The 25,222-nt window shown below is 40.1% G+C and overlaps 1 protein-coding gene across 2 annotated transcripts in view; it reads left to right on the top strand.

Moving 5' to 3' along the window:
• Positions 1 to 4,203: 4,203 nt before the first annotated feature.
• RD3 (RD3 regulator of GUCY2D) overlaps positions 4,204 to 25,222 on the top strand; it is a 42,672-nt gene continuing 21,653 nt past the window's right edge. Inside the window, exon 1 of one of the 2 annotated variants that reach the window (XM_072409830.1) lies at positions 4,204 to 4,457. The gene's annotated coding sequence lies outside the window, so the exon portion shown is untranslated. Of the gene's footprint in view, positions 4,458 to 21,196; positions 21,707 to 25,222 lie in introns of those variants that run through there. The other variant, XM_072409827.1, reaches the window with a different exon arrangement.

Genomic DNA, 25,222 nt, shown 5'->3' with positions numbered 1-25,222 from the left:
ACAATTTTATGAACAAGCCACTTTAAACCTCTGGTCTTTTCTCCAAAGCATGCCTGCTCTTAGTGTGATCATTGCTATATGGATAGGGGCTCTGCTATAAAGGAGTTAAGGACCACCACAAAGGTACCTTGGCCTGGAAGTGTGGATTTACACAAATTTGCAAATATAGTCAAATAAAACCTATGTTAGTTAAAACAGTATACATTGGGTCTGACTTATTACAGTTCTCCATGACTGGAGAAGATAGACTATCAAAGAAGAATCTGGGTAACACAATAGGCCTGGAATGGATTTTTTAAAAATCATTTGTCATTTTTTGGCAAATGTTTTCAGTCCTGGGCCAGATCCATTCCAGGTTTGCTGGATCATCCAATTTCTTCCTTGGTAGTTTGTCTTCTCCAGTCCAGGAGAGCCTAATGAATCAGACCCATTGTATTTGTGCTGACTTTTTTAGTAAGTTGACTTGAGTAGTTTTTGCATACAATTGTACCTTGAACTGATTTACAAAAGTGCACCATAAATATACTAGGCCATGGTTACCATTATTATTTTGCATGTTGACTTTTTGCAGATAGATGGTTGAGAAATACACCAGCCTGGGCATCTGGTTTATTCCAGCACCTTCAAAGAGGAATAGGCTTCCTCCAAAGCATACTGCCCTTAGTGTAGTCATTGCTATATGTATATGGCAGGGGCCACATTTTGTTGCATTAGTGAAGTATATGTTTGCAAGTGCATGAACCTCCCTTTAAATTTAAAGTATTAAAACAGTTTAGATTGTTTAGTTATTTAATTGAAAATGCAAGGGAGAAATGGGAACACCCAAAGGTGGATGAATACACCCAAAGGTGAATGGAAACATCTAACATATCAAAGGTCATACAAGACAAAGTACACCCAAAGGTGGAAAGGAACTTTTATCATCCCAAAGGACATTCAAGCCAAAGTACACCCAAAGGTGGATGAGAACACCTATCATCCCAAAGGTCATTTAAGCCAAAGTACACCCAAAGGTGGATGGAACACCTATCATTCCAAAGGTCATTCACTCCAAAGTACACCCAAAGGTGGATGGAACACCTATCATCCCAAAGGTCATTCAAACCAAAGTACACCCAAAGGTGGATGGAACACCTATCATCCCAAAGGTCATTCAAACCAAAGTACACCCAAAGGTGGATGGGAACACCTATCATCCCAAAGGTCATTCAAGCCAAAGTACACCCCAGGTGGAAAGGAACACCTAACATACCAAAGGTGGATGGGAACAGCTAACACCCAAAAGATCAATCAAGCCAAAGTACACCCACAGGTGGATGGGAACACCTATCATCCTAAAGGTCATTCAAGTCAAAGTAGACCCAAAAGTGATGGGAACACCTATCACCTCAAAGATCATTCAGGCCAATGCTTGAAACATTAAGCACATCTTGTTCCCAAAGTCCTCAAGAAATATAAGCCAGAGTGACATAGGTTCCATTTCTAGGTAAAAATAAATCTCTGTTTAGGGAAATAATCTTTTAATCTCAAACTTTGTGGTGTAAAAAAAAGCTGTTACATAATTTTTGTTGTATTTTTGTGGTATTTTAATATCTCCCGTGCAGTTTCGGAAGTGATCATTTAGTGGGATTTAGTTCTGTGTAATTAAACTAGATTACACGTATAATGAGTTACTTCACCACACTTAGAAACAAAAACTTTGACCTACTGATCCAAGAACTTCCTGACTTATTAACCAAAATGTTTTCTTATGTAGAAATCACTGAGGAACATTCTGGAGGATAAACTACAGATGTGTAATAGGTTTGTTCCTGGACAGAGATGAAAGTATAGCAATGACCACTCAAATCCTGACCTTGCAAGGCCTAAAATCTGCAGACCATATGAACCTTTCATGTATCGAATGTGTCAATGGAGGACAGATTCTGGGTAATATATGAGACCTCTTGTTCTTATCACTTACATTTTCAGCTATAGTTCCCTTTTTCCCCATTAAAAATCGAGAAGCCGCTCCATGTTTGCATCATCTCTTATGATGAGTATAAACTATACCAGTGTTTCTAAACTTTCATACATGGGGGAACCCTTGAAATAGCTTTCAGATCTTAGAAACCCCTACTATAATCCACAGCTCACAGTATATTAGTGTGATGGTCAGTGGGAAGAATGTCACTTACAATGCTGGACATTGGTAAGAATGTCATCCTTACAGATAGCCAAAAACATTATTGGTGTCACCTAAACTGACCTGAGAGGCACAAACTTCTCATTGCTCAAGGAACCCCTAGAAACTTTTGGCAGAACCCTGAATGAGAAATTCTTCCCTAGACACTCAAGAGGTCTTACTGAATATTTTTTGGAGATAGTTCCAATAGTTTTTAATCCTTTAGACTTCATTCACCAATTTGTGATGTGTTACTGCACACACATTACCTGTCTTATGCCATCTTTTTGAATGGGCACCACAATGGATCTAAATACATTTTTTCAGCACACCACATCACAATGATATATGGCCGTGATTTACTGCAATGCAGGTCCTTTGTGGTGTTATGGGATTTGGGATGCTCTTGGAACGGACACAGTTACTGTATTGTTCCCGTTCCTTACCGCAAAGCAAACAGTTATTGTTTTAATTTAAGCTGTAAGTTTAAACATATTGAAATGACTTTGTAAAACTTTTGTAAGATTTTAGTGATTGGGTTCATATTGACAATCAAAAACGTAGCTTGCTACCAGCCGCAGGTGCCTGGCTTCCCCAAGACTTGGCTCCTTCTCCGATATTCACTATTCCAAAAAATGAACCCCTGCCACCACTATCTTCTATTTCTTTTGTTCTAAAAAACTAAAGTTGAATCTGAACACCAAGAAACAATTACTACCATTGAAACACATGAACACGGAAGATTCCCACCAGGGAATATTTGAAGGAATGCCGGATATCCTGTTTTAAAAATAGGGCCCTAGATGGTGGTTACATGTCCCATTGATTGCATGGCCTCTTCTATTTCATTCTAGGATATGGCTTAATCATTTTACAACTCAGACCTACCATAGGGTGTAATGTAGCAAAGGACGGGCTATGTAACCAACAGAATTCTGTTACCCCAATTCTAATTAATTGTTAAACAAAAGAAAACAAAAAGACTCGGGGAGGTAAGACTTGAACCCTCAATATATGTGTTTATATACTTTAAAGTAAATGTGTAGTCAAAACTTGGATAGAGTAAGGAAGGGTTTAAACCTTGAGATTGTTTTGGTGGTGGAGGATATTTCCATGTATTTGCTGTCCTGTAGATGCAGCAGAACAGAAAAATTCCTCTTCTCCTTCCCTCTTAAACAAAAACATTTTTTCCCAATAAAAGATTTATCTTCATTCCCAGTTTTGCTATCAGCTGTACAATTTCTGTTTGTGACAATGAGCATTGTGAGAAATAAGGAGGGTGAATATATCTAGCGGGTATAGAAATGAAATAATAGCAGGCAAAATGTTAAAAAATTTTTTTTATACATATTCATTTTAAATCTGTGTACACTGCTGTCATCTCTGATATGTTCTGCTATTATCGTTCATGTTTTACATCTACACAGATGGCATTATATTTTTTGGGTGGTTTTCACGTAGCAAAAAAAAAAAACAAACAAACATATAAAAAGAATACTCCCATTGAGCAAAAATAGATACTGAATATCATTTACAAACCTAAAAATCATTGCTGTCTTGGCTTAGATGATCAGTTAGGCCAGGAATGCTGTATACAGAGGAGTTCCCCTTTACATATTTGCATTTCTGTTAGTCCAGGGTTAAATCACGCAGAAAGCAGCAAAGCTCTGAGCCAAGAAGCTGCATAAATGCTGACTGGTACAATAATGTGCAGCACGCTACGCCTGGCTCATGTGACAAAGGGACCAGCGTCCCAGGCAATTGCACACAATCATTGGGACTCGTGATCTCCTGGATTCATGTGACTTAAACATACTGTATTTGCCTAATGTGTGTAAGAGCTCATGAGATCATTGCTGGATTTTATTGAATGAGTTAATAATCTGTAAACTCCACCACTTCATATCTTCTAGTTGTGTTACTTCTGTGCTGCATGCAAATCAGAATTTTGGAATTTCAAAATATTTAAATTTTCGTGATTGAAAAAAAATGTATGAGCATAGACCATATGATGAGCAGGAAGCTTAAAGAACTATAGTTCTGCATTTTAAAATTGCAAGTAGGCAGGGTTTTTATTTCAGTGACAGGCAATAAAACATGCTTACCAATCTGCATCCTGCAATCTTCTCTTCTAAATGCATTGGGCTGCCCATGCCCAGCTCAGTGCAAGATGCCAGGACATGCCAGGTACCTCTCATGGCTGGCGGGACTGAATATCCGTCTGGCCAATTATTATAACTAAAGATACAAAACGAAGAAAGGTAGCAGAAAAAGATGACAGCACCTGGGACAGGTGAGTGTAACAAAAAGTTGTGATTAGACAGCTAGGTTTATATTATTGCAGAAAGGACATTGCCTTCCACAATAAAGGACCTGCCTGGTTGCATTTTTTTAAATGTAGTTCCAGCTGTGCTGCACTTTTAATACATTGGTGGGCTATGCAATCCATTGTAAATGCCACCCCAACGCAAAGCTATACCCCATTGGCATTCTGTGCATTCTATTGCAGTGATGTCTGTCTGGCTCTATTCTTGTGTACATTGCGGTATGTTCCAGTTCTTTTAAAAAGACTGTGTAATACAACGTTCATCATTGCATGACAACATACGCATTATAGCGCACAACATTGTGGTGTGAATAAGCCCATACTGTTACCAGTCCCATTATCTCTTCCCTGGCAATAAACATTAAGGAAGCAGAGGTCTCTCTTTGCATATCCCCACTGTTACTCCCATTGTGTGTTAAAGGGGATTGATAGAAGAGGGTTCTAGGGCTGATCATAACCTGTACATGGAAATACAAACATGCAAAGCATGGTATGTTAATGCTTACCCAATTCAGATGCACTGCAACACAAAACAATGCGCTACTGTGTGTTGTGCTGCACTGTGCTGGAAAGGACTAGGATGCAGTATGTTGGCAGCCAATCTATTTGAATGGGCTCCCCTAATGCAATGCAAGTCTATGTATTACATAATGTGCATTGGCATGCATGCTTTAATGCACCGCTGTAGGATGAGCAATGGGGCTCTGAAAGGAATAATTAGAGGGCTGCAATGCTGCCCAAATCTAATCAGAAGACAAAAGCTAAAGCTACGTACATACGTCAGATTTTTATAGCCCGATAATTGGCATCGGCCAATTATCGGGCGAAAATCTGCCGTGTGTACAGTCGGTGTCGTCCATCGTCCGGACGACCGACCTGCCGGATCCATGGACGATGGACGACAGCCGATCCTAATGAAAGGGAAGGGGAGAGCGCGCAGCAGGGTGCCGCTCCGTCGCTCTCCCCCTCCCCTCTCCATAGAGCATGAACGGTGCTGTATGTACAGCACCGTTCATGCATCGTGCACTCCCTTGTCGTTGGAAAGGATCATGAAAGATCCTTTCCAACGACAAAAATTGGAAGTGTGTACACAGCTTTAGACTTGAGTTTCTGTTTAAACATTTAAAATGAATGATGTCCATAATGCCTATAGATACAGAGATGAATGGAGGCTTGTTTTATAGTGATTGTACAGCAAACACAGCAAAGCGCATGATCTGTGCACAGGATCACTTTAAGGTTAATAATTTATATGAAAATATATGATAAACAAAACATTGCAATCAGGAAGGTGCAGAAGGGACAGGTTATGTTATGATAAACCAGCCAGTTCACACTTTTTTAAGTATACTCACCTCTCCATGCATCATTGCTGCCACTGGCATCTTCACCTGATCCTCCTCCGAGTCCGGAATCTTTCACCATTTTGATTGGTCAGGTTTGAATGACGTAATTCCTGCACATGCCTGCAGGAGATAATTCATTGCTGGCAGCCGGGCATGCTGGGTATGTTGGCATCATACACTGAACATGCACAGCTCAGGATACTTTGTAAAAAAAACTGCAAACAAGCAAAGCAAGTTTCTTTTATTACATAAGGATCATTGCCTGGCCTCTCTGCAATAAACAACCTGCCTGCTTGCAAATCTTTATTTCCAAAGTACAGTTCCACTTTAATAAGCAATATTTTATTCTAAATGTAAAAAAACAATATTTGTGCATAATGTAATGCTTGCAATAAAGTGAAATCTGCCTTAAGATAAGACAAACATAGTCATTCCAGCAACTCCCCAAATAAAAAAAAATTACATTTCTGAAAGATTTTTCTGAGTTATTACAAGTATAACATTATTTATTTGCTAATATTCCTTCTAATGTATTTGCTGGACGTATTTTATATAATTTACCCTAATGGGGGAATGCAGAGCAAATATTCCTCTTATTTTCTGCCCTGGGCTGTGGTAACAATTGGATCTGTTCTTCCCAGTATCAGAGAACAAACAGAATCTTGTTGTTTCTCTGGCTCATCTCCAGAGTTTATAAGACGGCCTTGTTTGACAACTCTATACTGAAAATAATTAATAGCTGCTAGATGTCGGTCATATGACTTGGACATGCATTACAATCCTAAAGCCGGTGATAGGTATGCGTCATGTACGTCCTAATCTATTCACAACTTAATATGAGCAAAAGTGTCTGATCACCCAAAACTGATCATTTAGTTGTGGAGAGAGGAAAATTAGTTAGACTTAGGATGTTAAATTAGATATAAACCCTAATTGTAAGATTGCTGGGTTAGTTAAAGCAGCATTTGCCAACCAGTGGTCCATGGAGCACTGGTGGTCCGCAAGAAAATGTTGGTGGTCCACAGAAACAATTTGTACAGTATTTGCATTTTTTATGTTTTATTATTAAAAAAACATAAATAATAATTTAATAAAAACTTATATTCTGAATGACAATGTTCACCCTTATATTGCACTAAATTCATAAACTGTACTATAGATGGAAAAACAAGGGAAGCGCAGCGTGATGTCAATGTAATATTAAGCTGTATGCGTATAGTAACAATGGTAATACTTCACCTACCTGTGAGCTGATCAATGAATCAGAGCCGCCACAGTCAGCACCATTAGGAAGATCATTATTTTACAAATGTATTTATCTTTTATAAATTTTTTTTTTTGTCCACAAGATTTAAAATTATGAATTTAGTAGTCCATACACAATTGCCGTTTTTTAAAAATAAAATATTTGCTTTCAAGCATGTGGAAGCCTCCTTGCAGCCACCTCCTGTGTACATGCACTCCAATGATGGTTGCACGGGGCGTACTTTATGATAGTGACCTCAGGATATGTCTGTGCAATGAGAAATGGGGCTGTGTATGGTCAATGCCAGTTCTTGAGGGCCTGAATGAAGCCAGAGTTTTTATACAAACATTAAGTCATTAAGCCTGATTTATTAAAGTTCTCCTAGACTGGAGAGGATACACTTTCATCAGTGAAGCTGGGTGATTCAGCAAGCCTGGAATGGATCTGGTCCAGGACTGAAAACATTTGCTAACAAATAGCACAACTTTTAAGAAATCCATTACAGGTTTGCTGGTTCACCCAGCTTCACTGATGAAAGTGTATCCTCCCCAGTCTTGGAGCGTTTTAACAAATCAGGCCTTTGGGGTGACTAACTAAAGGACCTGGGGGGTATAGTGATGTGCCACACACCCAAGGGAATGGAGTAAAACACAAGGCTCTTCCAACAGCTATCGCTCTGAAGTTCATTCTACTAGAAAGATATCAACTCTACTTGTTAGAAAAAGACCCTCTAGCCTTTCTTCCCTTTTTGCACACCACACCCCGGAGGAATTATTGTCCAATCACAGGGAATGACTCAATCACTAACCCCGCCCATGCCTACTGCCCCAAAACAGGGAAAACTAAACTTTACACAAAATCCTTCCTTATAGCAAATTCCCTCCACACATACACTTGTATAGTTTTCGAAGCTCACTGATTACTTTTGTTGCTTTCAAGTGCTCTATAACACTTTCAATTCCTGAAATTAGATCTCTACACTGTTCCTAAGCTTGGCGGTAAAACTTCCAAGGTCATTTAAAATAATATAGAAGTTATGCAAATGTGTGACTAACTTCACTTCTGCAAAACAGGATATAAATAGCATTAAATTCCAATCCCATATTGTATCGCTCTTATTCTATACTGCAATGTATATTGAAGGCAACAGATAAAGCGGAGGTCCAGAAGTGCTGACTAGGACTTTGTCATTACAAGAAGATAAAATAATATCCCTCTTTTCCACAAGGCCAGAGTCTATTTAAATTATATAACAATAATAATAAATTACAACATCATTTATTATAATATAACAATATATAAGATTACTTAATGTTGGAGTTTTGTAGCTGGAATTCTTTCCCCCCGAAGACATGAAATCACAAGATGAAAGTATGATTATCCAAAGGATATTTTCTCATTCTCACTGTAAAACTAAATTGTTAATTAGATGTGATGGCAATATTCAGATGTGAAGATAGAACTTTTCCAATGCTAGTTCTTCCTAACGGCTGATACGGCATAAAACGTCTTTGCCTTAATCCAGCAGCGGAGTCTGCTTTGTCCTCTTTATAGGAAGATTTTCAGTATTGTAGAGAAATAATCCATGTCTACCTCATATGGGCCCATAGGGCCCAGTACATCATGTTGGCCTTTTATTGAGAGGAGATCCTTTGTATTTCTGGGAAAGGAGGACAGTCATAATTATGTGGTTGTGATCGGGGGGATTGTGATGTGAGGGTAGCTAATATATATTGATGGGGCCTCATACCCATATCATTAAAAGGGGACCCCCATGTCTCCAATCTCTATCTCAAAGGCCATTTTCACTGGGGATACCATTTGGTGAAAATTTTATACAGGTTATGAAACTATATATACATTAATACCTAATGTGTTTGCCAAATACTCTTACCTCCTTCATATTTCTCTGTGTATCCAGACAGTCCTGTGCTTCTGGGCCCTATAGCAGTTGCATGGTCTGCTGCGGATTTATTTACACTTTTGTCTTTTATATATACCAAACCTGAATGTTACCTGCTAAATGTTATCCTCTCCATTGCCCCATATAAAAGTCACATACCAGCTCGGAGAACTCCCGATGCCCATAATGCATTTCTGTAAAGTAGAGCAGCAACTTTTTGAAACATGAAATAACTTTGTATCCTTGGTGGCAAAGTGGTTATTGGCTTTGGATCTAGATTCTAGGTTATGATCCTTCATTGGGATACTTATCTCCAAAGGGTGTATATGTTCCTCCTTTGTTTTTTTTTGAGCCCCCTTAAAAAGACTTCTTTCCAAGCTGGTCTAGAGGAGGCATTGATAAAAATGAGTCTTACCTCAAGTCGATACTCCCCTATTTAATGTACAGAGCTGCGTAATATTGTTGGCGCTATATAAATACTGTCTAATAATAATAATGAGTACTAAGTCTGAATAACTACAAGAGTGCAATGTGATTCTTAAACTGCTCCCTCTGCTGCACGAAAGTAACACGATAAAACAGGGGTGCTCACACTTTTTTGGCTTGCAAGCTACTTTTAAAATGGCCAAGTCAAAATGATTCACTACCAATAAAATCTTAATAACTCCTGTGTGCTGTAGAGTTTATTTTGAAAGGCAGGACTCCGCGATCTACTCGCTTTGCCTTTGCGATCTACCTGTTGGGAACCCCTGCTTTAAGAGATCAGATCCAGCCTGGGACCCTTCCTATGGCTTTGTTCACATTAGTGGTTTCTTTAAGCGGTGTTGCAAAATATGGTTAACACTGAAAGCAATGTGTTGGTTATTTTCCTTTTTTTCTGGCATTTTCTTGCAGCAGAATTGCTGCACTTCATGCTGGATCCATTGACGGTTTGCTGCTCCTGTCACTTTTAATGAACTTGAATTAAAGCCACTTGTCGCTGCCGATACAATCATTTTGTAAATGGTTTTAATTACTGAAAAGTGGTTTTAATTAAAGAAAAAGTGAAAAATAAATACACTGCTTTGCTAGGTTTTTTGCAACCACTTTGTTTTTTTTGGTTACCACTCTCAAGCAGTTGCCAGTAAGTACCCGGGAGCGGTAATTGCTGCAGTTCTGCACTAGTATGATTTTGGCAAAGAAGACCAATTTTAGATCATATTATTAACATTTTGTTGTGTTATTGATCTGTAAAAGCCTTCTTTGTGTAGACATCCAAAAGCCCTGAGACTGCTGCCATGCCATGGCAGAGGTGCCACCATCTTGGATGTGATATCAGCACCCCCAGCAGACTTGGAGCAGTCACTTAGGTGATATTGAATAATATTTATAAAGCCATTTCGTGAAACAGAATATATGCCATCACTTCCACATCAGGGACTTTTGGATAGGTGGATAGGAGTCATTTTTTCCAGGAGGTTTTGTGTTCCTCTTTACTTTCAGACTGCTGAAGCTCCTAAGAGTCTATAAGAGGCTCATCTGAACTTTGAAACTTGTAGTCTTTTGAACATGATTGTTGCACTCTTTTATTGCAATCATTATCAAATTAGACTTCTTACAAACTCATTATACATTCTGCATCTATAATACAAATATTTCCACTCTCATTTTCACTGTAAAGCTATATAATGGATGCAGTGCGGATCCCTTTGGTGTCTGGTAGAAATGATAAATCATCAGGAGAGATGGAGAAGAAGGTAGATGTGAGAAAAGAAAAGGGAAGGGAGAGAGAAAAGAGATGGGAGGGAGAAGAGAGGATAGGAGTTATGGGAAGGAGAGCATTGGAGAGGAGTAAAGGAAAAAAAGAAGGCAGGAGCAGTGGGAATGGGAAGAAAAGTGTATAAAGGAGAGGAACAATTGGAATAAAGAAGACACGAGGACACGAGAAAAGGAAACAGAAGCAGTGAGGACGAATAGGATAGATTGGATGAAAGAAAGCAGGAGCAGAGGGGAAAGGTAAGGTGGGGTGAAAATTGGAGAAAAGAACAGCAGTGGGAATGATATATGTGATGAATGATAAATAGAAGAGAAGGAAGGGAGGAGAAGAGAGGACAGGTGGTGGAAAGGAGAGCGTGGGAGAAGAACAAAGGACAGAAAAGAACGGGAGCAGTGGGAATGAGAGAGGAGGAAATAAGAGAAAACAGGAGCAACATGGAAGGCAGAGAAGATGACAGACAAAGGTAGTAAGAACAAAAGCCGTGAGAAGAGTGTAGGCTAGAAAAGAAAACAGGAGCAGTGGAGAGGAGTAATGTGGGTAGAAGATTGCATGAAAGAAGAAATGTGGGAAGGAAGGTGGAGGCGAGGGAAAGAAGAGAATAGGAGTAGAAGGAAGAAAAATGGAATTGAGGAGAAGAAGGTAGAAAAGAGGACAGGAGAGGGGAAGTAAGGCAAGACAGAAGTGTTGAGGAGCGAAATGGTGATCAGCAGATTAAAGAAAAGTGGATGAGGGAAGAAGAGAACACAGAAGCAGGAGGGAGGGAAGAGGGATAGAGAGGAGAGGAAAGCAGATAGTAAAGGACAGGAGTCAGGGGTCAAAAAAAAAGTAGAGGCGGGACAGTACTTCCAATGGTGAGAGTGCATGTGTATCATTGTTATGTAAATGTGCCCGCCCCACTATACTTTTGCTTATGTGTTACTTGCTTAAGAAACTTCCCCCAAAGTGACGTCATGATTCCATAAACGGCCCACTCTCCCATCGCAGGTCTGAGCAGGTTGTGTTCAAAGAGACAAGCCGCTCAGTGCCCTGATCCTGCAAATACATATGTGGGACATGGTCCGCGGCACTGGCCTGTACACCCCCCCAGTGGGGGTCCTTCTCCTGACCCCGGGCGGCTGGACCGGCCAGAGCCACAGACCACTAAAGAATTCTTTGCAAAATAAGAGTGGGCATGCATGTTCATTCCCCAAAAATGTAAGGGCACGGCGCTCCCACCCATGCCCGCCACACAACACCCCTTATAGGAGTAGTAGGAAGGAGAAAGGAGAGGGGATGAGGAGGAGTGGAATGGAGTGGAGATTAAGAAAAAGTAGAAGCAGAACGGGATAAAAGCAGTGGAGAGGAGAAAAGGGCAGGGAAAGAACAGGATTGTTATAGAAGACATGAAGGGGTTTGGAAAAAGTGACAGGATAAAGAATGCATAGGATGTACGGGGAGGCAAGTAAAGATGGGAAAAGGGGTATGGAGGGAAAAAAAGGAGCAAGTAAAAAGGAGAGTGAAGAATAAGAAGCTAAAAAGATGAGGAAAAAAAAAGAAAAGATAAAAAGAGGGAAGGAGAGCAGAAAAGTTCTGTGCAGGGTATTACATTCACCACTAGATGGCCTTGCTGCACCTTTAACTAAAAGTTTGATGACTAATGAAATAGACTTTGACTATTCACACTATTGTTTTTGAGTGAATCTGTACTCAGATGAAAGAAAAGAACTAATTATAAATCTTATTAGAGCACAGTGACAACTTACTTTCCGTTTTTCTGACTGATGCATGGATAACTTTTAAGGTACTTCAGAAATATGAAAAAAAAAATGTAGGGAATTTTTAAACCCTTACACTCCCAGTGCAATATCTTTGCTGTTGCTGATTTGGGTACCCGGATCCTTTTCTTCAGCCCTAAAAGTAAAATCAACTACTGGTGCCCCTTTCTGTACTCACCTCTACCACCAATTGGCTCGAAAGACGGCATAGTCTACACAAAATTTGTATTACCACTTTCATAATTATATACATTGGGCCTGATTTGGTAAAGCTCTCCAAGGCTGGAGAGTATACACTTTCATCGGTGAAACTGGGTGATCCAGCTAACCTGAAATGGATCTGGTCCAGGATTCAAAACATTTGCACAAATGACTTTGAAGAAATTCATTTCAGGTTTTCTGGATTACCCAGCCTTACTGATGAAAGTGTATCCTCTCCAGCCTTGGAGAGTTTTAATAAATCAGGCTCAATGTGTTAGGATAAAATCCCACTTTGGTTGTGCTAGTTGTTGTCATTTTGCACAAATAGCTCAGAGATAATACAACCATGGAAATGTTGCTGCCTACGCAGTTCTTGGCTTTGCTTGCAAATTTCTTACATAGATCAGCTGCTGTAACCTCAAACCATTTATGTATAGATTGTAAGCTCTTCGGGGCAGGGTCCTCTCCTCCTCCTGTGTCATGGTGTTATTTGTCTGCCATTTGCAACCTATTAAATTTACAGCGCTGTGTAATATGTTGGCTATATATATATTTATATATATACTGTATACTGTTTAACAATAATAATATTAATATTAATTGTACTATATCAGAATATATATATAACCCCAGATTCAGTGGCGTTGTTTGCAGAACTGGCCCCCCAATAAACTGACCCTGTGGTGGTCCTTGTTGGCTGAAGAGCGTCCCGGGCCCTCATGCAGTGGCAATCTTTGCACCTCCGTATGTCCACCCCTACTCAGATTCAAAGAAGGATCTTTCCATTTAGGACTTCATTGATATGTGATCGGCTTCATGACAACACGTGTTTAATATTATTTCATTATTATTATTTTGTATTCATATAACGCCAACATATTACGCAGCGCTTACAAAGTCTATAGTCATGTCACTAAGTGTCCAGCAAAGGATCTTACAATCTAATGTCCCTACCATAGTCATATGTCATTAATACAGTCTAAAGGGAATTTTTGGAGGAAAGCCAGTTAATCTAACTGCACATTTTTGGGATGTGGGAAATATCGGAGTGCCTGGAGGAACCCATGCAGACACGGGATAACATGTAGTACAAACTCCTGTCCTGGCCCAGATTCAAACCTGGGACCAATATAATATAAAGTACATATACGGGTCTAGTTATAAAGCAGTTACTCTGGTGGAGAATCTTTCCAGGTCTATGGAATGTCATATTTCCCATCATCATACTGTAAATGGCTCGGCTTTACCGCAGCAGTGATTCATTGCTGTCATCAGTCACGAGTGTCTAATATGGGCTTACAGGGACGTGCAGAATGAATACCTGCACCGATCAACACAAGCTGCAACAGATGTTCCTGCCGAATGATCTGCGGAAATGGATTAGTCTGTAACCAGGAGACCGGGTGGCATTGTCACGGCAAGCAATACAGACATGGATTTTCTAAAACTGCCCTACAAATCCTATTAATTTTCAGACAAGTCCTAAGAGTAAATATTTGTTACTAGAGATCATAGTAAAATGTCAGAGTGAGCTTAAATGGTCAACATTTGGTCAGCCAAAAAACTTAACATGTAATTTAAAATAATTAACATTAGACATGATTATTTTGTGCCTCTTCCACATTTTCAGGTAAGGTTATTGTACAGGTAGCCAAAGACAAACCAAATGGGTGCCCTTTGGCTATTTAGCTTCTTTGTAGCCAACATTGGTTTAAGAATTTCAATTGACTGAGGTCCCACCTGTTCCCTGGATAATGATGGCTACACTTCCTTGGATCATTTGACACTAAAGTTCTGATTTATTAAAGCTCTCCACAACTGGAGAGAACGTAGGTGGTCCCATGGTAGTCTATCCTCTCCTGTCTTGAAAGTTTTAATAAATCAGGCCCTATGTTGGAATATTCCTTTCTTTGAAATAAAAAAATAATATAAGTGGAAATGGACTTTAATTAGTAGATGAATGCACACTACACTAGCACACACTTCCATGCTATTGTGCTGTCTTCCAGCCATTAGAGTTCCAGGATCCTGCCATTTCTACTTCCACCTTCCAGATCTGCAGTATTCCACTTTGGCTATTGAAGAATATATAATGATTTAACTTTTTAGCATGCTGAAAACAGAGCTGGGATGTGCAAATCACAAAAAACAGAGCTGGAGAAAAGTTATTTTGTGGAGGAGTGGCTTAAAAGACTTTGCAGTCATTCTCAACCAGAATTCCCAGGAATCCTCTAGTTCCTCCAGAGATAGCTAGGGTTCCTTGAGCTGTGGCTGATTGGCCTTTCTTTGGATGGAGCCACCATAGACCCTGGACCAGGGTTTCTTAGCCAGGGTTCCTCCAGAGGTTGTTAGAGGTTCCTGACCAATAAGCAGTTGGTGACTATCAGGTCAGATTAAGTGACATCAATGATCTTTTTGGATATCCGTAATGGTGACATTCTTCCCAAAGACCAGCAATGTAAAAGACATTCATCCCAATGACCGGCACACTAATGTACTGTGAGCTGTAGATTTATAAATTATAGCAGGAATTCCTTGAGGACCTAAAAGGTATAAAAGGTCACGAATGCCTGCCCTGGATCATCATCACTTGACAGATCCATAGAACTTCATGTGGCAGAGCCATTGGCATGACACCAATAATCTGGTAAAGGTGACATTCTGACAACAAAGTAAACAGCATTTTCTGCACCTACTCCAATGATTTGTTTTTATAAGGGGATCCACAATATTTGATATTTATTGCAAGGATTCCTCTAGGTTGGGAAAGGCTGATGTAGAACTTAAATCTACAGAGGCTGCTGACATCACATCCAAATTGGTGGCACCTAGGTGCAGTCTCATTGCTTTTAAGATTCTGCACAAGTGAGAATTTACAGGTAAATACTATGCGTAAATATGTCGAAAGCACATATAATCTTGTGAATATGAATGGCCAGTGGACAGGGTCTCTTTTGGAACTGTAAATAAACTCAATAGGGTTGCAAGGTAGCCAAAGCTGGCATCAGACGATGAGAGGAAATGACATCCATTGGTAGGTAATTCAGATAAAAGGCCAGATGGATCCAGGCTTCAGTGTGAAATAATACTCCACATGTGGATTGCGTCCTTCTGTCCCAATAAGCGGCTATCAGCCCGCCATGCACTCCGGGTAAGCTGTACTTACGGCTGTTATGTCCATTGTCTGGATTATTATTAGCTAATCATCTGCACGGAGGGGGAGCAGAATCTGCAAAATGTGCCAGTTGTGGGCTGAAGGGAACTGGTAAACACATAGTGGAGTGAGTCAGACCCTCCACGTGAGCTTCTATGCAGCGTCTTGGCCCATAAAGCCAAAAATCCACAAAAATAAACCTTAATGTTGAAGTGTAAGAACAGCCCAAACTTCTTACTGTCACCCAGATGAAACTACAGTATTCTCCCCAGAAAATTTTTTAAGTTGGGTTGGAAGAAGCTGTAGGTGGCTGGTGGCCCCTGTATCATGACACAACTTTTTAGTAACCACCCAAAAACAGCCAGGTGGTTACTGAAAAATGCTGGGTGGTGCGCCCAGCCGAAAGGTGCTAGCAGAACACGAAACTAGAATTTCGAATTCCTCTTTTGGACAGTTGCCACTATAATTGGTGTCCTCATTGGAATATTAACCCTCACCTCAAGTCAAAATTTTTGAATTGCCTATCAATTTTTTCCTATTTTATCCACAACTAAAATAGGCTTGAAATACAGTTCATCCTTGCAAGGGGCACAGCAAGATGAATTTTTTTATATTCGTGGAGTTCAACTTTAACCCTTTAACCTTCTCATTGATCAATGCATTTTGCCAAGATGGCAAAATTTTACCCAAATTTTCAGATTAACAAAATTACAAGTAAATGAAATCACCCAATTTTACTATTGCCCATTTCTTTTAAAGCAATATGTAATTGGAACGTATATTAAAATCCAGGCATAAGGAGCTTACCATCTCTCCTATCCTACTTGTTTACCTTACGAGGCTGAGAACATCGGAGAAGCCCCCGGGGATGACTCTGTGTGTGTTTCCAGCCACGAGCCTCAGTCTGGGAAATGTTAGCTCCAAGTCTTTTCCCTACAGACCCAAGCACTGAACAAGCTGGTGCCAGGGTTCTCCTTTTTGTGTGTTGCCAGGGCAGCTCCAACATGTCCAGACAATTTTGCCCGATAGCCTTATAATAAAACCAGATTTTGCAGTAAATTATTTCCACATTTAATTGCCCTGAAAAATGTTTCAGCTGTGAGTGTGAAATAGAGGAGGTAAACACCATGAGAACATGTTTATAGCGCCTAGTATGAATAGGTAAATAAATATCAATTTGTTGCCAAAAATTTGCTGCTATGCGATGGTGAAGGGCTGGGTATTCCTCAATGTGGACAATTCTATTATTTCTCTGCCAACCTTGACCAGCCCATGGTTTGCAGGGAAACTGGGGACTGCCAGGGTGTCTGATCTTTGAGCTTTAGGGAAAAGGACACAGCCTTCTATAACTGCTGCTGAGTGTGCACAATTCATGTACAACAGAAGGTCAGGTAGGGGCAAAGATGTTGCGCATATATATATATATATATATATATATATATAAATTTAATGGATGTATTTATGCATGCATAAATATTTAATTTCAAATGTATATCTCTTTATTGCTGCTAAATGTTGTACGTATACAGGTTGTAAATAAAAATAGGCTTCCATTTTTACATTTTTATGGTTAATCTTGTATGTTTTACTAAAAAAATGTTTTGCTTACAGAGCTCAAGAGCACATGCTGAATTTTTCACATTGGTAAATATATCACACTAGTGCATCCTTTCCCAACTTTTTAGCCTAGAGTAACCCTTAAAAAATGTGCAGGTCCCCTGCTAAAATAGATTCATTGGAAAATCTTCTTCATTTCATGGTTAGAGTAAATAATGCCCTTCTTACCATAGTGGTCTGAATTCAATCCTTATAGACAGATCAAATGATCATTAGGGTCACGTTTATGGCCCTGCCAAGTGGCATTAGACCCCAGATTAGGCAGACACCATAAGATGGGATCTCCCTCCCTTACAGATAGCCACAAAGCTCATTGGGGTCATTTACACTGACCTGAGAGGCCATAATGCTCAAAGAACCCCTAGCAACCTCTGGGGCAATTCCTAAGGTACTATGGAACCCTGGTTGAGAAACACTGGTCCAGGGACTATGATGGCACCATGAAAAAAAGGCCAATTAACCACAGTTCAAGGAACCCCTTGCAGCCTCTGGAGGAACCCAAGACCCTGGAGGAACCCATGGAACCGAGGTTGAGAATGGCTGCATTATTGAGTTAGTTCTTAGACTTCCTCCCTGCTGAATGAATTGTAAGTTACAGCAAAGTTTTGTACACGCGGCCTGTATAAGTTCAAGCTGTATACAACTAAATCCCCACACAACATACCAAGCAAAAAATACAATACAAAATGTATATATTAAATGTATATATTGAGCAAGTATAACCTTTGATATTCAGTACAACATTGCACGCTGATAGCATTTTTTACACCATATGAAAAACCGAGAAATATCATTTGCTTGTGTGATTGGCTCCCTGATTTTTCCAGAAGTCTGAACTAAGATTCAAGTTACATTTGGCTAAATTAAGCATCTCCTGCAATGCAGATTTCAGTTTTAATGATACAATCCCGAAGGGTAACTACTAATGGGGTGCAGGCAATGCAGCTTTTCTCATCGGAATACGGAAGGTGCACTGGGAGTTTGTAATGATTTTTTTTTAAAACAAAAACAAAAAAATGGGAAATCTGCTATGAAGTTTAAGTTAAAATCTTTGTAACGTACAGAACTCATACACAGGGGATTCTGTTTCTCAGCAAATTTGGAGTTACACCTTAAAGGGATTCACATATGATGTTTTCACACAACACAAAGAAGCCAAACCGCAACTTCTTTTGGAGGTTTTTGGATTTAGAAAATGGTACAATATTGTGGTACGGAGTTATACAATGGATCCAAGGACATTTTTGTTGGGTGCATCCTTCTATCTGTATCCATTACCCTAATACCTAAACCTATAATGGCTCTACCTACCTGATTTGTTGCGGATTGAAGATTTATAAAGGTAGGCCTGGAGCAAAAAGAAGAAACAAGATAGGCAGAAGGGCTTCATTTAAGAGTTAAAGTATAGGGGAAGGGGAGGAGGATGATGGTGGAGTGATATGGATAGGTAAGTAGGGTTTAGTGATAAAAGTGCTGGACTGAATCTGGGAGGCATCAGAAGGTGACTGGTAGTAATGTTAGTTTCCCACCCACCTGCCCGCTCTTTTAAGGGGTAGAGTTGGCAGTTGTTAGTTTGGGTCATTGGGCAGTTGGGGTCCGGGGAAGGCAATGGTCTTGTAGATGCTGGAATGTGAAAGAAGGACTCAACTTTGGCATGGTATCTATATGGTAGTTACAGTATTGATGGTTAACAGCTGGTGGAAGGTGGCAGTGGAGTCTGCGGGTGGTTGATATGCACCCGGGACAGAATGGGGTGCGCTGTGCATGTGGATGCTGGTTTGGTGGAGGGGATTTGCAACCAATTAGGATCTCCGGGGTTAGCTACTCTTAGTTACTGTTGAGTCAAGGTCAAGTTGTCAATGTTAAGTTATTATTGTTTTATATTGTACAAGTTATATTTATTTTATGTTGAATTTGTTTATTTACTTTGAAGTTAAATTATTATATTTTGCAAAATAAATAGCTGTCAGCCAATTTTATTCCAAAGATGAGTTTGGCGATTGTTATTTAGGGGAAAGGGATGAGTGGGGCAGTACCAAGAAGACATTGGAGCTACCCCAGCCAGGACCTGTCTATGCTGTAATCTGTAAGGATAAAGATTTTACAAACCTATAGATCTTATAATGATAATCAGAACATCTTCTGAATTTATTAACACTTTATAATAAAAATATCATACGCCAAACAAACGGGGGTCACCAGAAGTACAGGCTCCTGCACAGCTCATCAATGCTGAACATGAAGAGGTTAAGTTGTCTCATTACGCACCTCCCGCGCAGTTAATCTGATCTGAGGATTTTTTTTTCACGAGAAGCTGGTGTTAAACATGCTGTCTCTCAATAGATAATACTCATAGTGGATAAATAGGCTTACACCGGTCTCCATGGTAGCGTGCAATCATAAACTAGTGGCGGGTCTCATAGGTTATACTTTAGGGAGATGCTAAAACCATCATCCCAACCCTCCCGCCCCTCCCAGTGCAACTCTGCACTGGGAGTCATTAAGGGAGTCAAAGCTGCATTGTATACTGGTGCTCAATCTATAGGTTTCTGTAATTGAAACAGGCAATGGACAGGCTTTTCAATAAGTTACAATATGTATGTAATTTTTTGTTATCAGCTCAGTGTATTTATTCTGATCTGTAGATTTTAATTTTCATTTAGAGATAATTTATATTAGCCTATTATTATTGCAGGATTTGCTTTTAATCCAGAGCTCTGTTTTGCAATATTTCTTTTTCTCCACAAGGTGTCCTCAGTTTGACAGCCAGCATCATTCAACCTACTTTCCATGAGCCCAGGTGGTCCTGGATCAGCCTCCAGATTGCAACTGGACAGGGAGAGTTCTTTTTTATTCATGGACAGTATGCAAACCATATTAATATATTCCTAGCATTGCTGAAGAATGAATGTGCTGTGCTGTTTCTTTTTTTCAAAGTGCAAATCAGATTGTAATTCATAGTGATGTCTTGCAGTAATGGACAGTAAAATGCACATTATATGAGATAATACCGCAACACACAGTAACACAATCACCAAGGTGCTGTGCATTGCTATTCATTTTAAATTTCTCCCCAGTGCACTGTCACAGCTAGGGACATAGGAAGGTGCAAAATATGCCACTGAACAAGGGCCCCAGATACAACCAACAGAAGCCACCACAGGGGCCCCAAGTCAGTTCTGTACAATGGTTATAGTAGTGGGAAATGTGCACTGACTGCAGTGCAATACAACACAAATGCTGTGCATGGCAAAATGCTCTGCATTACAAACAAACAAAACAATTTCTGCTGCATTATTATGTGTTGAAAGTGTTGTAATAATGGATTATTTCCCATGTACATGTGCAGGAGTTGCACCATTCTAGCTTTGCCAATCTAGATGACCAAAGAAACCAAATCTGGAAATGGACCAGATAAAGATGTCGGCACCAGTGATGGTGATCTTGATTAAAGACTGGCAAACAGGTAACTTTATTTAATTGCAGAAGTAACATCACCTGCCCCTTCTGCAATAAAGAACCTGTCTGCTCACAACTTTTTTACGTTTAGTGCCACTTTAATATAATAATAAATCCGGTGCAGAGATTGCTTCAACAAATCTTATTAAAATGACGGTAAAAGTTATGGTAATGCCACAATTGTAAATATACACCATGCTCTCCCTTTAAGTTTTTTTGTACTTCCAGTAAAGGAACTCAGCATCATCCTGCAGCGAGGGCGAGCACATATAGTGTTGCATCACTGATAGTCTATTAAATAGTCCTTTATTAATATGACTGCTCAGTGTCTGACCTGCCCCAGACTGCCTGCTCCCTGCCTACTGCTAATCTGCATTAGCAGACACAAGTGCTCCTCCAGCTGACTCACTTGGCATTATTCTGTCACCACTGAAAGCTCTCACAATGCTACTCTGACAGCTCAGCCCAACAGAGACTTTGTGCAGTCACAGGAGGTCCCCCGCTCTCTGGCTGCTGTGCCTACTGAGTGCGACTCCACAACACCTTATTGGCGTCCAGAGATGCTGTTTCATTTTTTCTTTGGTCCCAGTTCATCTCTTGCAACATCATGAACCCTAAGAACTGACATTGCTGCCAGCGCTGCACCGGTTGTGCCAGGCCAGCCTCTGCCACGGTGCCAACTCTGAGGTCGACACCAATTTTTGGAAAGAGCAGACCAAAATAAAACACTATCTTTTTTTTTTCCTCATCGCCGTCACCGATCGGATTGTTGTGTCACAAGTAAGTTGTATTATTATTGACAATATTAGAATAGTTGAAAATGTTTATTTTTGCTTGTAATCATATGTCGTAATGTATTATGTAATCATGGTTAGCTCCCTTTTGCAACAATGCTTGGAGTCACCAACCAGAACAATGGTGCAGAGATGGTCATCTGGTTTCTGCATCTTGATTCAGAAATCATTTATCAGAAAGAGGACAGCAGTGAAATTTATCATACTTGTCAGATTTACTTAAATGTATTTTCTGGAAAACAAAGTCTGATTGTATCCCTTGCAGCTTTATATTGCTGAGAAGTTTTATTCTGTGCCCGGATTGGCCACCATGGACTTTTCACCTGGAATTGCTGATACCTAGAGATGTTTAGATCATTTCCTAAATCAGGCACAGTGATCCAAACTCCAATTCAGAAATCTGCAGACTATTGTGTTGCTTTACATGGTATTTAGAGGCTGTATTTAAAAATAAATTGTACGGGTTTGAAAGGGATAATTTACCCAAAATCTATATTTTAATGATAGGTCCGGTGGTCTGAGGTCCCTACTGGCTTCTTAGGATTTCATGCTGTTTTTTTGATTAGAAAAAGTAACCCAGAAGGCAGAGGAGCCCCTGAGAAGGGCCACATCAGGTGTGCAGACCGGGGAAATCAGGATAATATTAAAGCTAATAAAAGAAATGTCAGGGGCTTAAATTTTTCAGCATCAAAACCTAACACACTTGTATTGGGTGGAATGCCCTTTAAAATAGAACTCAAAATTACCCTTGCCATAGGACAATGCTACTTATTACCTAGGGTGCCAATTTTATGCACTTTTACATACCCTATTTTTTGTTTTCCTGGTGCCAGTGCCCTCCGCATCCTTCCAATGCTCCAGGTTGTGTCCTGCAATCTGTGATGAGAGTAGAGTGCATGCAATGGTGGAAACCAGCAGGAGCAAAGGTTAATAAAATGTATTTGTACCCTACATGCAAATCAACATTTAATCCTTCTAGTTTAATCATTCCTCAGCCTTGAAAATCAAAATACACATTTGTGTGCCAAGCAGCTGTGATTTCAGTTTTATGCCAACGTGCCCAAATGTTGCATAAACCAGGGCTGTATTTATCATAATGGCACCCCTGTACCTAAGGTCAGAGTTAGATAGATCAACATTCTGCCTCAACAGGTGAAAAATTTGACAAGTTGTCCCTTTTCTGGACATTTTTTTGCCGGAGCACAAGGAGCACAAATATATCACCGATGGGTGCATTGTAGGAATAGGCAAGAGTGCTTAAAGTGTTATGTACTACTGCTAAATCCCCCTTGAAAAAGACTCCAGCCTTCCCTTCAGTTTTGCACATTTATACGGGCTTTTCTGCTATCCTAAAATGGCTTACTCTGATTTCACTGCACGCTGTGACATTCTTACAGTGTACATTAGAAATTGCTGCAGGTCACATAGACCAGCGGTCCCCAACCTGTAGTTAAAAATTAAAAAGTGACTCGCGGCTCTGGCTGGTGCACCCCCCTGCGGGGTCAGGAGGAGGACCTCGCTTGGGTGGGCGCACCGACCAGAGCCGCAGACCATGTACACCCTACGGCAGGTTGTGTCCCTGGAGTGGGCTACTTCTGTGGCTGGTGGGCAGGTTCTGGCAGGTGACGTCACTCTATGGGGAAGTTTCTTCCCCTTTGAGTGACAGCCCCCAGCGCATGCGGGGTCCAAAAAATTAAGTGGTTTGTGACATCCAAAACGTTGGAGACCACTGACATAGACCCACCCTTTTTCCTGGCTGGGGTCGTCCAGCATGATCTAGCTCTTTACTTCCCATTCTGACTGTCCCTGACCTGCCACTTCCATACATTAGACTTTAGTTCCTTTTACTTAGGAAAGCTCCGGAGATCTCTATAGTAAGAAAAACTTTTTCTAGGGTTTTGACGGACAAGTGCCGAATGCCTTTAGGACTTCCTTTTTATTCCAAATTTATTCCCAGCATTTCCCTAACTCAAAACTCCATAAAACTGGATACATTTAGGCACTAAGAGCATATTGTTCCATATATGTGGTTTGTCAAAGTATTACAGCACTGTCAATCCAAAAATATTCAGGAACGCCTCCTGCTAAAATCAGATTCTGCACAATAACATCTGGATGGAACCAAAGTCTGCTGAGCCATTTGCAGCATCTTCCATCCATTTGGCAAACTCAGTTACCCCAGAATACAGTTGGCTTGGTGTAAATTCAATTATTGAATCTTCTCCATTACTGAGCAAACATCTGCCGGTGTGTAACCAGAGTTGGTAAATTTCCATCTAAAAAAAGTCAGAAATCTTTTCTATGAGATTGTCTAGAACTTTGTGTTCTTTGACAGTGAGAGTGGAAGATAATCAGTGTTTTGTTTGTATTGCGGGTTGGAAATAGGTCAACCTGTGACAGATATAGATGTTTAATCTGCTTGTTGTATTGTGTTCAACACATTGTTTTTCATAAAGTCTGCTCAGAGCAAACAAAGATTGGATTCAGGAGAGAGACCGCACTTTCATTGAGTCTTATTTGTTTATTAGGCGTAAAAAGTACAAAAAATCCCTAGGACCCAATCCTGCAAGATGGCAAGAAGAACCCAAAACAGAATTGTAATATTTTATAAGAAGTCAGGATATCTTTTATATATATATATATATATATATATATATATATAGCGATACAGTGTCCCAAAAATGGCAGGTAAAGTGCATTAAAGGCTCCAGGGAAATTAAAGTGATTATGTTTGTAGGGTTTTTAAAAGAAAACCAGGTTCTTTAGGGCCCTCGAGCCGGCCAAGGGAGTGAAAGGGTGGGTTCCTTGGCCCAGCCCAACCCTGATTTTGGATAAATGCACCTGAACTCAGGTGCAAGGAATGAGGTGATCAGTAAGAGACTAAAAAGAGAGCCAGAAAACATGTGGCATAGATGGTTTCCAGCGCATTAAAGGTAAGCTTTAACACGCTAATAAAAGTGCTTAAAATGCATATAAACGCGTAGAAACATTTACTGCATTTTTAAAAACGTCCGACTGGTGTAGACCCAGCCTTAAGAATATTTATATATTCTTAAGGACACAAAGAGCTCTATTTATAAAGCCAGGGATCTGACATTCCCTCGTGGAAAGTCTATTGCTACCATTGAAACATATTGTCCTAGAACATTCTCCACCAGGGAATGTCTGATTCCCTGCTTTATAAATAGAGCCCTTTATGCCCTTTTAACAATTTATTTTAGGGAAGAACTAATAATGGGCCATAGTGAAAAAGGGTTAGACCTTGGCAAGTTTCTATTGCTGTCTGTGTCCCCACTGTAATGGTCAGAATTGTCATCCAGAAATAAAGAATGGGAATTCTAACTTTTTTTAAGTTGTCCCCAGAACATGAGTTAAGGAGAAATCTGTCAATAGGGACAGCTTGTTCTGAAGACAAATGGTCAGCACGGTGGCTCAGTGGTTAGCATTCTGGCCTTAGCAGTACTAAGTCCCAGGTTTACAGGACACTATCTGCATGGAGTCT

This window comes from Pyxicephalus adspersus, chromosome 4 (genome assembly GCF_032062135.1).
Source record: "Pyxicephalus adspersus chromosome 4, UCB_Pads_2.0, whole genome shotgun sequence".
NCBI classification, from domain to species: Eukaryota; Metazoa; Chordata; class Amphibia; order Anura; family Pyxicephalidae; genus Pyxicephalus; species Pyxicephalus adspersus.
Note: the sequence above shows the minus strand (reverse complement) of the source record. Positions and strands in the feature narration are given on the sequence as shown.